Source organism: Triticum urartu, chromosome 2A (assembly GCF_056163025.1).
Source record: "Triticum urartu cultivar PI428250 chromosome 2A, HENAU_Tu73, whole genome shotgun sequence".
Taxonomy (NCBI): domain Eukaryota; kingdom Viridiplantae; phylum Streptophyta; class Magnoliopsida; order Poales; family Poaceae; genus Triticum; species Triticum urartu.
In genome coordinates, this window is record NC_141874.1 from 36,373,142 (window position 1) to 36,388,774 (window position 15,633).

The window sequence follows — 15,633 nt, forward strand, 5'->3', positions numbered from 1 at the left end:
GGTACAAGTGATAAAAAATACCAGAAATGACACTTGACTCAAGTAGTATGTCTATAAGTTCACAAGCATGATAGAGATTAAACACTTCTTTTTTCTGAAATCATAAATAATAGTGTAGAAATTTAAAGGCTAGAAGGGGTAAAAACACACAAATAAGCGTCTGACTCGTGGGCCCGCGAGAACCCTATATGGGAATTTGGCCCAACTAAGCGACGGCCACGGACCATTCTCCCCACGGCTTCACTTGCCAGCCGCCACTCCCCCAAATCCCCAGCTTTCCCTCGTCGTCGACCATGGCCGGGGGGACACAGTTCGCCACCATGGACGTGGAGACGACCGCCGACCTCCGGAGCATGGGGTTCGACCCCTACGTGATGGACCGCGCCGCGCATCGGATGCTGATGTACATCCACACCTCGCTCGTCCCTGACCTGCCCGTCAGCGAAATCGGGCGGCTCACCGCCCTCCCGGCCTCCGACGGCGTCGACCGCATCAGCCTCCTCCCCGACGTGCTCCTGCGCGACATCATCTGCCGCCTCCCCGTCACAGACGCCGCGCGCACCACCGTGCTCGCCTCGGGCTGGCACCGCCTCTGGCTCTCCGCGGAGCCTATCCTGGTCGATGCCTACCTCCGGCCGGACGACCGCCGCAGGCCACCCACGCCGGCAGACTCGCCGGCCATCACCGCCACCATCGCCCGCATCCTCAAGGCACACCCGGGGCCCTTTCGCTGCGTCCACCTCACCTGCAGCCACATGAGCGCGCACCAGGCCCAGCTCCGAAAACATAAAATAGAACACCTGCACCAGGCCCAGCTCCGAAAACATAAAATAGAACACCTGCACCAGGCCCTCCTTATCTAGCCATCCATTCCGCGCATCGTGATCGTGCAAATACATTTCTCTTTTTTGTTTCTCTCGCTTAAAACATGTTTTGAAGTACAAACCTTTGTAGCGTAGCCAAGTTTTCTATCCAGAATTTAGGATAAATCTTTCAGATTTTTTTGTCAAATATAAATATACAAATTACGATTTTCTAGATTAAAAAATTATATTTTGTATATTTATGTTTGACAAAAAATTCTGATAGATTTACCCTAGATTCTAGATAGAAAGCTTTGCCACACTGCAAAGGTTTGAAATTCAAGACATGTTATGTGAGAGAAACAAAAAAGAGAAAATTTCATATGAAAAGTTAGTTATGTTGCACAGATCTTATAACAATATTGAACAGTCAAGATAGCAGGGCCAAAGTGCAGATGTTCTAAAGATCCACACTCGGCCCAGCTCGCGTGCTGGCTTCAGCTCCTCGCCGCCAAGGGCGTCTAGGAGCTCGTCCTCGTCAACCGCCCGTGGCCATTCGACGTGCCGCTTCCGGCCACGCTCTTCGCCATCTCCACCCTCACGCGCCTCTACGTCGGCGTCTGGAAGTTCCCGGACATGGCCGGGTTACCGCGCAGCACCTCCTTCCCACACCTCCGCAAGCTCGGCATCTGCGGCGTCTACATGGAGCAGGGGGACGTCGGCGCCCTCGTCGGCATGAGCCCCGTCCTGGAGATCCTGAGCATCCAGGGAATCATGTAGGGGCTGCGTCTCCGCCTCGTCGGCCAGAGCCTGCGGTGCGTGCAGAGCATCACGGTGCTGAAGGCTCCACAGCTGGAGCGCCTCATCCTGCAGCTACCTGGCAAGACGATTCGTGGCCTGATCAGGATTCTTGATGCCCCCAAGCTGCACGTTTCCGGGCTCCCACAAAATCATGTCCTTGAGAATCCGAGACATTATCATCATGCACAACTAGGGAAAACCTTATACACAGAATTTTAGCAGTAGCGCGTGTCAAAGAAGCACGCTGGTGCTAAGTAGCAGTAGCGCACCTGTGTAAACCGCGCTGTAGATAAAGTTTTAGCAGTAGCGCGTCTTGTTCTAAACACGTTACTACTAAAATTCCCACGGCTTAGCCGAAAGGCTATACATAGTAGTAGCGACCTATATCGAACCGCGCTACCGCTACTTTCTTTGTAGCAGCGCGTTTTAATCTAAACTCGCTACTGCTAAAGGATATAAAATTAAATGGAAAGCACATAGAAAGGTAATTGAAAATGAAAGAAATAGAATAAGGTGAAAGGAAAAAAATAAAATGTGAAGAAAACTAAATGAAAAAGGGGAAAAAAAGAAAGGAGTAGCAGTAGCGTGTATCCCAGAACGCGATGTAGCTAACGTAGCAGTAGCGCGCTTTCTGAAATGCGCTACTGCTACTTCTGACTTAACCGCGGGGTTCGTCCTTCCCCACGGCCACTTCCCCCAAATCCAGCTCTCCACTCTCGCCGCCGCTGTCGCCCGTCGGCCGCCTCGCGATCTCCGCACACCCTCTACGCCGCCCCGACCCCAGATTCAACGCCGCCCCCGCCCCCGACCTCAACGCCGCCCCGGACGCCGCCCCCGACCCCGACCTCGACGCCGCCATCCGCCGCGCGCCCGAGCCCCGACCCCGACCTCGACGCCGCCTGCCCCTCCCTCGTCGCAGGCACCCGAGGTGAGCACGCCTGCTCCTCCCTCTCCCCTACCTCTGCCTAGGGTTTCTTTATATTTTAGTTGCATCAAATTAGTTAGGGTTCATGTAAGAGTGGAAACGAATCGGATGCGGATGCGGCTCAAATGAGTTAGGGTTCATGTAGGTGGAAACGAATAAAATTTTTAAGATGAATCATAAAACGAGTAAAATTTGACAACTTATTTCACTTTATAGTTGGATAATTGGAATATCCACTACCACTTTCCACCCCTAGCTTCATCAAATTAGATGGTAATTAGGGCAGTAGTTCCTAGGTACTAATTAGTTAGTAAGAACTAGGTACTAATTAGGTACTAGTTTATTTTTATTTATAGTAAGTTTATTTTTAATAAGAACTAGTTGAATTAATAGAACTAGTTAGTAAGAACTTGTTGCTACTTTTTTAGTTAAAGCAATTTTTCCCGCATCGACGTGGACGATGCCTATCCTGCATCCTCGTCGTCGAGTCGGCGGAGGACGACACTTGCTTGACCAGATGGGCCATGTCTGGGACTAGACTCCGTCGGGGTGGTACTGGGAGGCGCTACCTACCGGGGGCGCAGGTTGGTGAGGAGCCAGCCTGTCGTTGACCCGAACCTTCTTTGGTGGCGGTCGCGTGGGCCAGTGACGGTCCAGAGGCTCGAGGACCCCGCGGAGGTGGTGCGTCACCATGTCAGTGAGGAGGACGCGCACGTCCGTCGCTACTTGTTTGCGTTGGAGCACAGGTTCTCCAATACCTGGCAGGATCTCCAGGGATCTCACTGGAGCTATGATCCCGTGATGGTTCCTTCTCTGTGGGTGTCCACCGCCCGCACCGATACCCGTCGTGTGCTAGGGTTATAGTTGTATTAGTGATGTTATATGTATGACACTATTCGGGATCTATTAGTGATAATATTCAAAGATTTATGGATGCATGAGATGATTTACTTTTGCTTATTGAATGCATGCTAATTTGAGTCCTATAAGATATTTTGAAATGTATATCTTGTGTTGCTCAAATAGGATATATGCTTGCCCAAGTGGCCGGTCATGTTTGCAGGTTACACCTCCGAGTGGCCTATGTTTTGCCGGAGTGTTGATTCATTTCCGTTCCGGAAAATTTCAGGCGCTCGATATGTCCTATTTTAGCAAAGGTCATGCCAGATTTTTCTGTGAATTTTGGCATGATTTGTGCCAAAAGATATAGGAAATATCGAGTGCCCCGGATTTGTGTGTTGAGTATCCTGGTAGTTGTCTTCGATTGATTTTCAATTAATGTTTTAACTATGAACATAGGAAATGTCTGACGACGAAAAGGATTTCGGTATTTGCAAATACTGCGAAGACGAGCGCAGCCTGTGCGGCGGAATCGCTACTCCTAATATCTCAGTTGGTAGGTCGCGTTCCGGTTTTTATTTTCGTCCCACCATTTTCGTCCGGTTTTTTTTCGCTGGTTTTTTTCGCCCTCTTCCCACCTCACCCATCCACGCAGCCACCCAAAAAAACCCCACCCCCCAAAAAAAAACTCCATCGATCCCATCTATCGTTGCCGCCGCCGCTGTCTGAGAGGGAGACGCCGCTCCCGACGCCGAACTCCGGGAAACGCCGCCGCCAAGTCTCTGGGGCAGGGCGGTTTCAATCCTTGCCGCCGAACTCCGGGAGACGCCGCCGCTGCGGCACAGGGTAGATTTCGCGTCTCCACGTGGTCGCACGCACACTTGCACCTCCACTCCCCCCCCTCGATCCCAATCGGATCTTTCTCTCCACAAAAATCGCCACCGCCGGCCTCCTTCGCTCGACTCGGCCATGGTGAAGCTACACCTCCCCCAATTCCTCCCGTCGTCATCGTCATCCTCCGTGTGACCCTGCCAAATTCCACGATTTGGGGATTCCCTATGAGGAGCCGGCGCGTCATCCTCATCGCAGGCGGGCGGGTGTTGGCATGTGCGCGTACGGAGGAGCTCCACCTCACCCACTTCAGCTTCCTCCTGTCGTCATCATCGTCCTCCGCGCGACCACGCTAGCTTCCATGGTTTGGGGGAGCCTTCCCTATGAGGATCCAGCGTGTCGTCCTCGTCGCACCCTAATTAAGTTCCTGGTGTGTCCGCACTGCCGCGCCCTAATTTGATTTCGACTGGAGTCTAGGACGTTAGCGCCACCAGGTACGTACATCTGGCTGTTCATCTTTCTTCCTCCGAACAAGCAGCGACCTATGCGTTTCTGATTCTAGATTTGTCCAGCGATTTGCCTGATTGTTTCTCCTCTCCGATCTCTATAGTTTACCAATCAGGTCGTTAGCACTGCCGTCCAGGTGATAATAAACGTCGTTCATCACAACAAGAGGTGAGAGGCAGATTCTAGATAAGGTATGCCTAGCAGGTTTTATGAACCAGAGGCGAGAGGCAGATTCTTGATGATGATTTTTAACTGGATCTTATATTATCATAGCTTTATGCTAATTTCTAAAAATAATTGTCCTTTTCAATTTTAGTACTGTCATGCCATCTCGAAAGTATGCATTGAGAAGAAATTGTTGGATGAGATAGATAGTTACTATCATTACTAATTTACTAATTTGCATCTCGGATGATTTTATTATTTGATATGCTTAATGATTTTAGATGCCCTTTTTTGGCCTCTAAATTTATGTCTACATAGATTGATTATTATTTAGACCTTTATACTAAAGGCCCTGGATTTTTGTTTCGCCCTGGGCCCCTAAAATCCGAGGACCGGACCTGCCGGCAGCACTTGATTCTATTTTAGCTGCAACCAAGTATCTACTTTAAAGTTATATAGACACTATTGTATATAGATCAGATTTTGTCGATAAAGCTGATTTTCCTGATCCTATAATCCTTGTTTTGTCAAGCCAAACATGTCATTTTCTTTAAGTTTGCATGACTGTATTTTTGATTTGTCAATTTTCTAAAGTTTTATGAACAGTTCTGTTTTTCTGTCGAGCACTAATAGAGAGAAAACTGTTTTCTTATTTTTTAATAGGGAGCAAACTGCGTAGCAAGATCAATAATGAATGGTTCAAGTCATGTGTTACAAGTTACAATGAGCAGGTGGTACTCAAGTCCGTTGATGATAAGGATATTATTCGAACATTTACTGCAATGAGGTCTCGGAAAGGGCATTTGCCTCGTGATTGTCTTTAGTGCGCTGTCGGTATTCGGTATGTTCCATCTGACCATCTCTATTCTTGCAAGCTTTTGATTTGTAATATATTCAAATAATTTGTATTTAAAAATTATGGGTTAGTAGATCCGTTTTAATTTGCATTTCTATTCTTACAAGTATTCGGTATTTGCATTCTTTTGTCCATGCTTTAATTCCTAGATCCCGTTTGTTTCGGCAGCATTGTTACTTTGTTGTTTCTTCTACTACAAGGCCCATGGTTATAGTAAACCTTCTTATTTTAAGCATCCTATCAAACCTACTTAAACAAACGTGTGCCTTTTTGCCCACATCTTCATGCTATTCATCTGCATGTTGCCTTGCATATATATATTTGGTCAAAAAGCATACGGTTTCACCACAACAAGTAACACACAGGCCATATGTGTCCTCTGCTTATGGATCTGTACTTGTGTTTCGTATATGCTAACCATACTTTTTGTTGCTCTCGCCAAACTCTCGTGTTAACTGTTGAGTGATGGGATCAGTTCATGACCTAACTAAAACCTCTGATCCAACACCTCATCACACTTTTGGTCAGACATGCATATTAGGCCAACGGCACATTTTAGTGAATGAAAACTATGAGATGAGAATAAATAGGCGCTCTGTTTGGTTCAGATATTTTCATACATAATTTGATGTACTTCTCATGGATATCTTCTTACTCATGAGCTTATTTTGAAGATGATAATAAGTTTCTGCCTTAGAGTTAATGCATAGTTTATGACCGTCAATCTCCAGTTCGAGGATGATTTTGGAGCAGCAACATACAAGCAGAGCTAAGATTGGTCCAGCCACTTCATTTATTTTCTAAAAAGGAATTGATGAATGAGAGTATATTTTGAGAGATCCATCTATATGGTACGTTCAATGTTGATTTGATAATTTTGCGCATGTCTCGTGCAGGCATGCCAGCGCCTTCGTCGACCTCCACTCGCCAATCTGTAACGCCTATGCCCGTGGTGGCGGGTCACACTCTGATGCAGCCGTGCACGCCGCCGCTACCAGACGACACCCCCATTGAGTAATACACCCCAGTCGAGATTTTCTATATCATCTCTGCCAAGGCGCAGTCATCGGAAGAGATTCAGGTAAGATTATCCTTGTTTTCTACATCAAATTTTGCATGTTCATCTATCTAATCTTTGATACTACATTTCTTAGCTAATGTCCTCCTTGCCTGTACCATGTTCATATGATTAAAGCCCGTTAGGTGGATATATACTACTCCCTCCATTCCTAAGTATAAGTCTTTTTACATATTCCAATATGGACTACTGAATGAATCTACACTCTAAAGAATGTCTATATGCATCCGTATGTAGTCCATATTGAAATTTCTAAATGGACTTATATTTAGAAACAGAGGGAGTACTTCAGTTTGCATGAGAGAATAATCACTTATATGTGTGCCTTGATATTATAGTAGGATTGCTTGGATTATTTCTGTAGTACTTTGTCCAAAAATGTTTTTCTAATCCCTAGCTCACTTGAACCTGGGTGAATAGTAAAATAATTAAAAAATCTGATTTTTTGTGTGAAACATTGACAAATGTTTTCATAGCGAATAGAAATTTTTCACCAGATGACATTCGTGGAAAATAGGAAGTTAGAGTTATGGAGACAAACCCGTGAATCGAAAGGGTTTAGGCTTAGTAGAACTAAAACCGAGTACATGATGTGCGGTTTCAGTACTACTAGGTGTGAGGAGGTGGTTAGCCTTGACGGCCAGGTGGTACCTCAGAAGGACACCTTTCGGTATTTGGGGTCAATGCTGCAGGAGGATGGGGGTATTGATGAAGATGTGAACCATCGAATCAAAGCCGGATGGATGAAGTGGCGCCAAGCTTCTGGCATTCTCTGTGACAAGAGAGTGCCACAAAAGCTAAAAGGCAAGTTCTACAGGACGGCGGTCCGACCCGCAATGTTGTATGGCGCTGAGTGTTGGCCGACTAAAAGGCGACATGTTCAACAGTTAGGTATGGCGGAGATGCGTATGTTGAGATGGATGTGTGGCCACACGAGGAAGGATCGAGTCCGGGATGATGATATACGAGATAGAGTTGGGGTAGCACCAATTGAAGAGAAGCTTGTCCAACATCGTCTGAGATGGTTTGGGCATATTCAGCGCAGGCCTCCAGAAGCTCCGGTGCATAGTGGACGGCTAAAGCGTGCGAAGAATGTCAAGAGAGAGCGGGTAGACCGAATTTGACATGGAAGGAGTCCGTCAAGAGAGACCTGAAGGATTGGAGTATCACCAAATAGCTAGCTATGGATAGGGGTCCGTGGAAGCTTGCTATCCATGTGCCAAAGCCATGAGTTGGTTGCGAGATCTTATGGGTTTCACCTCTAGCCTACCCCAACTTGTTTGGGACTAAAGCTTTGTTGTTGTTGTTGTTGTTGTTGTTGTTGTTGTTGTTGTTGTTGTTGTTGTATGACATTCGTGGAAAATATGTCCAAAAAATAGCTGCAAATTTATCACCAGATAACATTGTGGAAAATAGTTGCGTCCGTACAGTGTATTCTTTGTCGAATTTGTGTTTGATTTTTTCACTATATATTACTTCTTGCTTGCGCGAGGGTGGTGTAGATTTGTTATTTTTTGCCCCGAAAAGAAGGTAGCCGGATTAGTAGTCTAATTGAGTAGATGCTGGTGAGGGAGGGTTACTTGATTTTTATTGAGTACATTATGCTCTGCTTTGTGACGAGGTTTGAATTTGATGGTTCTCATGTGTAATAGAGGGGGCAAAAGTGTTATCCATTTCATTGTTTCTGTGCATGTTTACGTTGACCATCGGTGGCGGGAGGCGGCATTGCTGGCGGCCGAAGGGGTGCTTGTGGAAGCAGGTGGAATAGTCGGCAGCTGTGGGGATTCATTATTCTCCGAGGTTGGCGGGCTCGACGCGAGGCTCGATGGGGCTGCGGGATTGTCAAGTAGGTAAAGTTCGTCAACTCGTCCAGTTTGATGCTTTTCAACTGCTGGATAATGGTTTCGTGCCATGCGTCGTCTCCATGTATTTACTAAAACATTTACTATGCTCTTCTATTTGGAGAAAGAAGCATGGTGCAGCCTACCAAGCTGGGGAGAGCCATATAATGCCCATCTTGGAATTAGCTGTTCGACTGAGATGTGCTGGAAAAAAATATTACCAGTTCCTTTGAGTATGCTTGACTTGTATAATGTGATTTTCATTTTTTAGAGTGAATTACATAATATATAGATATGCATTATTTTGGCTTTAGTAACTAATTTTCTCATGTTTAGAAACATGCGAGGTTGGGGGGGGGGGTCTTCTAGCATTCCAATCTGCACTACTTTTGCTTTGTTTCATCGACAGACATCATGCAATTGAAATAGTTTGATTTAGGACACCAAGCGTTTGGGAAAGTGGCATGATGCTGGTCCTTGAAATTGATGTTCTTAGTGATTTATGATGGAGTTTTATCTGAATTTAACATCGCTGTCCTCAACATCAATTTTGTTGACTCATAGGCGGGTGATTGCTCAACGATGACTGGAGACGATCTTCGGTATTACAACTGGTTTATACCAATGGGTTATTTGCATCTCAAGTTAAATTAGTCACTGTTGATCAACAATGAGATGTGGCCATTGTTTGATGGATCATTGATGGTATGGATGTGCAATGAAACAATGATATACCCACTATATTGGACCCAAACACCTTCCTGAAAATTGTTCTGAAGGGTGAGACACTGGACCACCACACAATTTCAGAACTATATCTTTATATTATATCTCTTATTTTTCCCTTATTTGAATTTTATAATCCTTACTTTTCAATACATATCTAAATAGACTTGATGTTTTTGACTAATGGGTTGCAGGGTTAGCACAAGGAAACTATTGTTATGACTTGCGAGGTCTGCTGGAGGTGACCGGATCCGGACGACTTGAGCAAAGCTGTGAAAATTCACGTATACCGTTTACCAAACTCAATTTGTTTGGTCTAGATGCATGACTTTCAGAATAAATTTAGATTGTATGTTTACTCATTGTCGTGATCTTTGTACATCTGTAACTACACCCTACAACCTGAGCCACTTGACGACCTGAAATTAGATGTTACAAAATATAGATACAATATGTTAATTCTAAGGTGGCATCAAATTCCTAATAATTCATACCTGAAATAAAATTGTGATTTATTCACTACTTACTATCATATCCGCGTCGAGCACAACCGAATGCCTCTATTTCCGGTGAGGCCAACTATCCAGAATCCTCCCACCATCTTAAATCCATTGATGTTTTCTGTTAAAGGCTTTGCTCTATGTAGATACTGAAATTAGCAACGCCAAACTTTTATTTTGGAAATATCACATTTTTGTGTGAACTGGAAATATCACTTTAGAGTACTTTGGTCTGTAAGTGTTTTGCGCTGCTGTATTTTAAAGACGCGGTTTGTATTGGAAAAGATTACATTAAAGATGGTGTCGATCCTGACGACAGGCTGCCTTGCAGGGCAAGGGATGGGGGTACAAGGCATGGGTCTGCGGCGCCACACCTTGCTATTCCCTGCCGGTGGCCAGCGAGCTGTGGCGGTGCTTCTCTGTTGCATGGCGAGGGACTGGGGTGCAAGGCGTGCATCTGCAGTGCCACTCCTGGGGCATGCCTCTCCCGCGACATTGCCGGCATACACAACATACCTTACTACACGGGGATTTCCTCTCTGAACTTAATATTATGTCAGAACTGAATATTACGTCCGAAGACTGAAACATCCAGAAAGCTTATTGAGACTATTCATTGATGGTGTTTCTCTACTACACGAGGAAGGTAATTGTCGTTTATGTGCTTCTTTTCCTATTTCAATGCACCATTGTGTTATTTTGGTTGAAAAATTAAAGTTTCTACATATTTTCATGGTTTATGAAAAGTAGCTGAGATCCGTTGTTTTATTCCTACATATTGAGGAAATTTTGGTGAAGCTAAAGTTGGTGTTGTTTCTCTTTTTTTCTGCCATTTAGTACTGTTGACATAGTTGCTAAAATTTATCATTTCAAAAGATCAGTGTAGTGGTGCAGGCTAACAAAATCGTATTGTCTACAAGCCTGAGGTACACAAAAATAACAAGTGATGAAAGAAGAACATATTTGTAACTTGTTGCCCGCTGACTATAAACAGAAGAACATTGAAACACTCGTTATTGCATTATATATTTTAGTTGCAATAGTATTTGATTTTGCATGAAGAAATATGTTGAGTGTTTCTTCGTTCAGTTTCATGTGCCAATTAGGCATGGACGACGACGGCCATGATCCCATCATCGCAAGCTCACGGGAGGGAGACACACGTCTCATCCAGTGTAATAGCACGCTCCAAAAAATCCCGAACCCTCCATGGAGCCATTGCCAGGGTGATGAGATCAACACCACCCACCAGCACCACCACCGAGCTGTAGACGGCGTGTCATGGTGCTCCCTAGCTCTTCCCGCCTCTTAAGAGACCACATGGCGTTCTGGCAGTTCTGGTGCAGTTTTTGGCCAAGGCCGGAAGCCAAGAACACTTAATTTTGTTCATGGACGTGACATTGTGGTCGGCGTTGTGTGGTGCAGTTCAAAGTTTTCTTGCCTGGCGTATAACAATGCATGTTCAATGGGGTAGCCTCTTCTCAGGCACGAGTATCCGAGGCAGACCACGACATCTATTTAGAATAGCTACAGCAAAATTGTGACAGAGATGGTTAGTGGGAGAAGGAACTTGAGACCACAGTCAATTCTGTTGTAGGGGCTGTGTGTAGAAGATAGTAGTAGCAAACATAGAAGTCACTTTGGAAAAAAAGTGTGCATATATTGTTGTACTAGAGATCCATTCCTATATTTCACTGATATGCATGGTTGAATTGTAGTATGTGTGGTAAGTGAGAATAATGTAATATGAAGCGAAACGTGGTGGAGAGGGCTTCACATTGTTGTTTTTCAGTAGAATATGATGTTCGTCTCTTTTTCATATGGATTACAATATGGTCAATGGTAGCTTGCTGAATAGGTTAAGCTAGACCCAAGACATAATTTCACAGCGAGAATTTGACATGTTTAATTTTTTATGGAAAGAATATTTGCTACTAATAATTAATGATACAAGTTCTAATTTGTTAGCGCAACATTATCTTCCATGTATATAGATTGAACAAAATATAAGCTAAAGTGGAATGTCAAGCCTTAATTTATACTAAAGAATGATATAGGTTTTCTCTATGTGTAGAATAGGATTATTTTTCCTTGGAGAATCTACTGGCTGGAGTGGTCAATGTCGATATCCTTGTGAAAGTTCGCATGATCTTAGCATGAACCAACTCACAATGTTATCTCGAGCAGTGCTTTATTCACTTAAGTATCATTTTTAGGAAAATACTAGGTAAAAAGCCTATTGCAAAAAAATTAGACACGAAGTTTATAAGGGTTACATGTATGCAATCTACACGGGCCTATCTAATGTTAGAGTTTCATGCCTCTAATTATTTGTATTTATGTATTCTAGCTATGGATACCCGTAGCCTTAGTTCTTTTAAAGTACTGCATCTATAAACTTTACTATTTAGATATTGTATATGAAAATATCAAGTAATTATAAATGCCATTTATGATCACAGACAATCTTGTTGTATGATTTTTTTCATGGCCTTCAAAGGAGAGATATCCAAGAAGTTGAGTGCAGTTGGAGGGGCCTCGGTCCTTTTGAGCCAAGAAAAGTTGATGGGGCCTGTCCAAGCTATGAATAGTATATGGGAAAGTGTTGAAATATTTTGTGTTTCCATGGTTTCTAATTGGTAGGAGGTATGTGTAGTAACCTGTACGGTTTCAAGTGCCTAATTTCATGTGTAAAAGTTTGCCAGGGAATTCTGGTTGTAGAATCTTGGAATAAGGAAACAAAATCCTACATGTGTCATATTGAAATAATGAGTGAAGTGCACTGTAGGTCCTTGAACTATTTCAGGGGTGTGATGTAGGTCCTCAAACTATGAAAATCGTCATCCAGGTTCTCGAAGTGCAGTAAGTGTGTTATTCAGGTCCAAAATCTCCCTGGCCCCCTCTAACTGGCCAGCTGATGCCGTTAACCGTGAACACTAAACAGTAAACCGTGAATAGTAATAATAGCGTTCCAGTTCCAACATCATTTTTGTTCATGGTTTATTGTTCAGTGCTCACGGTTAACGGCGCCAGATGGCCCGTTAGAGGGGGAGATTTTGGACCTGAATGACACATTTACAGCACTTAGAGGACCTGGATGACGATTTTCGTAGTTCGAGGACCTACGTGACACCCCTGAAATAGTTGGAGGACCTACGTGACACCCCGGAAATAGTTTGAGGACCTACAATGCACTTCACTCTTAAATAATGGATAATAACAGACATGCTTTCATGAGATGATTAATCTTAAACATAAAAGGGCCTCCATGTGCCACCTATCATTTGTAATGCCCAATAAAGAGTTCTATGTTTTTGTATGACTTTATTTGTTTTGTTCATTATATCTGGTCGTATATGTTACCGAATTACATTGCAAGTGAAGTGGATCTCAATATTTTCGTATGTGATTGGCTATCTTTTCTATACATGTGAAATTTGATATGCAATCAGTAACAACCAACCTGCAATGAGAAGGAAGGCATAGTGATGTAATCAGTAGCCCGATATTGAATACTAATAATAATATCAATAAAAGAATGTTCTCAATTTTTAAGGCCCGTGGCAACGCACGGGCACTCTACTAGTCTTCCTAGATGATGATAGGCGCTTCAGCATCAAGCTGGACGAGAACTTCGAAGTGGATACAGTAAGTCACAACGACAAGTCTTTTTTCGTAATTAAGCATGACATTTGCTTCATTTGCTTCAACTTATAATTTAAGCATGACATTAAGCATGACAAGTCTTTTTTTACTATTCTACTAGCGTATCCCCTGCCATGCAAGAGTTTTTGTATTGGATAAGATAGGTTTCAGTCGTACTATGGAGGAAAAGAAAGTTTACTTGAAGACCGAGCATGGTTATATTTTCCACGCAAAATTATACAATTCAGATGACTACACCTATTTTGGATGCAAAACATGGCGATCACTATGCAAGACTTATGCATTTGAGCCTGATATGGTTATCACCTTTGATATTCGTCCAGAAGATGATATTGAAGGTAATACTGACATCTGGGTCGATGTGCAGACGCCTCCAGGTATACCATTATGTAAGTTTCTCAACCATATTTATGTCTTTGATATTGTTTATTCAAAAATAGTTGACAACTAATTTGTATTGTCAGCTTATTTCAGTGCAAGCAAACATGTCCAGCGCTTGGTAGACAGGACCTACTACTGTCCCGAGGCTGAACTAAACTATGAGGAGCTAAGTCATTATGTTTCATGGCTTGAGGATCTTGATACTGTCAAGACAAATTTTCTTCCTGCATTTAGAAATGTTAGTACTGAAAACGTGCGACCAATAGTGTTCGTAATGAACTACGGTCACATCTATTTAGGAAGGATGGTAAGATTTTTACTATTTTTCATCAGTGCATCTTTTCCATACATTATTTTTGAAGCTAAACTTCATTGCTAAGTATGTTACCATACGATGTTCTTCAACAGGGACTCCCGATGAATGTTGTGCCTTATGGGATCGAGACTAAAGGTACCATGAGTATTATTAGCTTACGGCCAAGATATCCTACAGATTACTTTAGTGCATTCAAGATTAGCGACGGATGCTTAATAGTCTAAGACTGGGCCAAATGTGTGATGGAGAAGTGCAGAGAAGTACTAGGGGGCAGCAAACAGATGCGCTACCCACGATTAGAAGACAGGTTCATCTGCATGCTCCAACTTGATCAAGGAGGAGAGCTACACATGTTTTATGTTATTTTACCTAAAAGAGAGCAGCAGGAGTGATTAGCTAGCTAGAAATGAGTTTGAGGATGATGATGTGCTACACTATTACTATGATGATAAAATAGCTAGTGTTGGTGGTAATGACTATGATGATTATTATTAGCTAGTGTTAGTGGTGATTAAATAAATAATGTTGGTGGTAATGACTATGATGATGATTAAATAGCTTGTGCTGGCGGATTATTTTCAAGTGGAGGCAACATGTGGTGCACATCGAAAGTACTACTAGTCCAAACTGATCAAGTTTGGATTAGTAGTATACTTTTGACATGCATCACATATTGCCTCCACTTGAACATAATTCACCTTCATTTGACACACTGTTATGGACATAATGATGTAAACCTCATAACTGGTATTATACCAATATGTACGATGGCGCATAAATACACTAGAAATAAAAAAATAAAAAAAGAATACTAGTAGCGATAGAGAGGAAACACGCTGCCAGTAGTTACATTAGCAATAGCGTGGGAGTGAACAAACGCTGCAGCTATTTGTCCTAGCAGTAGCGCGTGCGAACACGCGTTACTGCTAAGCAATAGCTATAGCGCCTTATTAGTAGCGCGCCTACCCGCGCTACTAGTGAGCACAAAACCAGCGGTACTGCTAGGGTTTTCCCTACTAGTGATGGTACGTACATACAATTGTCTTTTTCAGTTTGTCCATGTGTGGAGTTAACAAATATGTGAAGGTACATTACATGACCTAACTGTGTCATCTTTGGTCTTAAATTGGGTGAATTTCAGTCTGGGATGAAGGCCATCCTGAGCACCATTGTCCCAAGCGTGAAGATCCTGAGCTTAAAAGTGTGTTTCGATGTCCGTGATGAGGCAGAGATGGTGCCCGTTTTCCTCAAATGCTTTCCCAATGTCGAGTGACTGCATATCATGGTATTTGCCGCCAGCCCATGTTTTACTTGCTTACACTCATCTGTTTATTGTATGGCATTTGGTGATAAATGTTTCTCATGGAAGAATTTTTATTATTTCTGTTGCTTCTTGA

General features: G+C 43.4%; 1 pseudogene; it reads left to right on the top strand.

Annotated features, from left to right (window-relative positions):
* The first annotated feature begins 293 nt into the window (after positions 1-293).
* LOC147983330 (F-box/LRR-repeat protein At3g26922-like) overlaps positions 294-15,633 on the top strand; it is a 48,339-nt pseudogene continuing 32,999 nt past the window's right edge.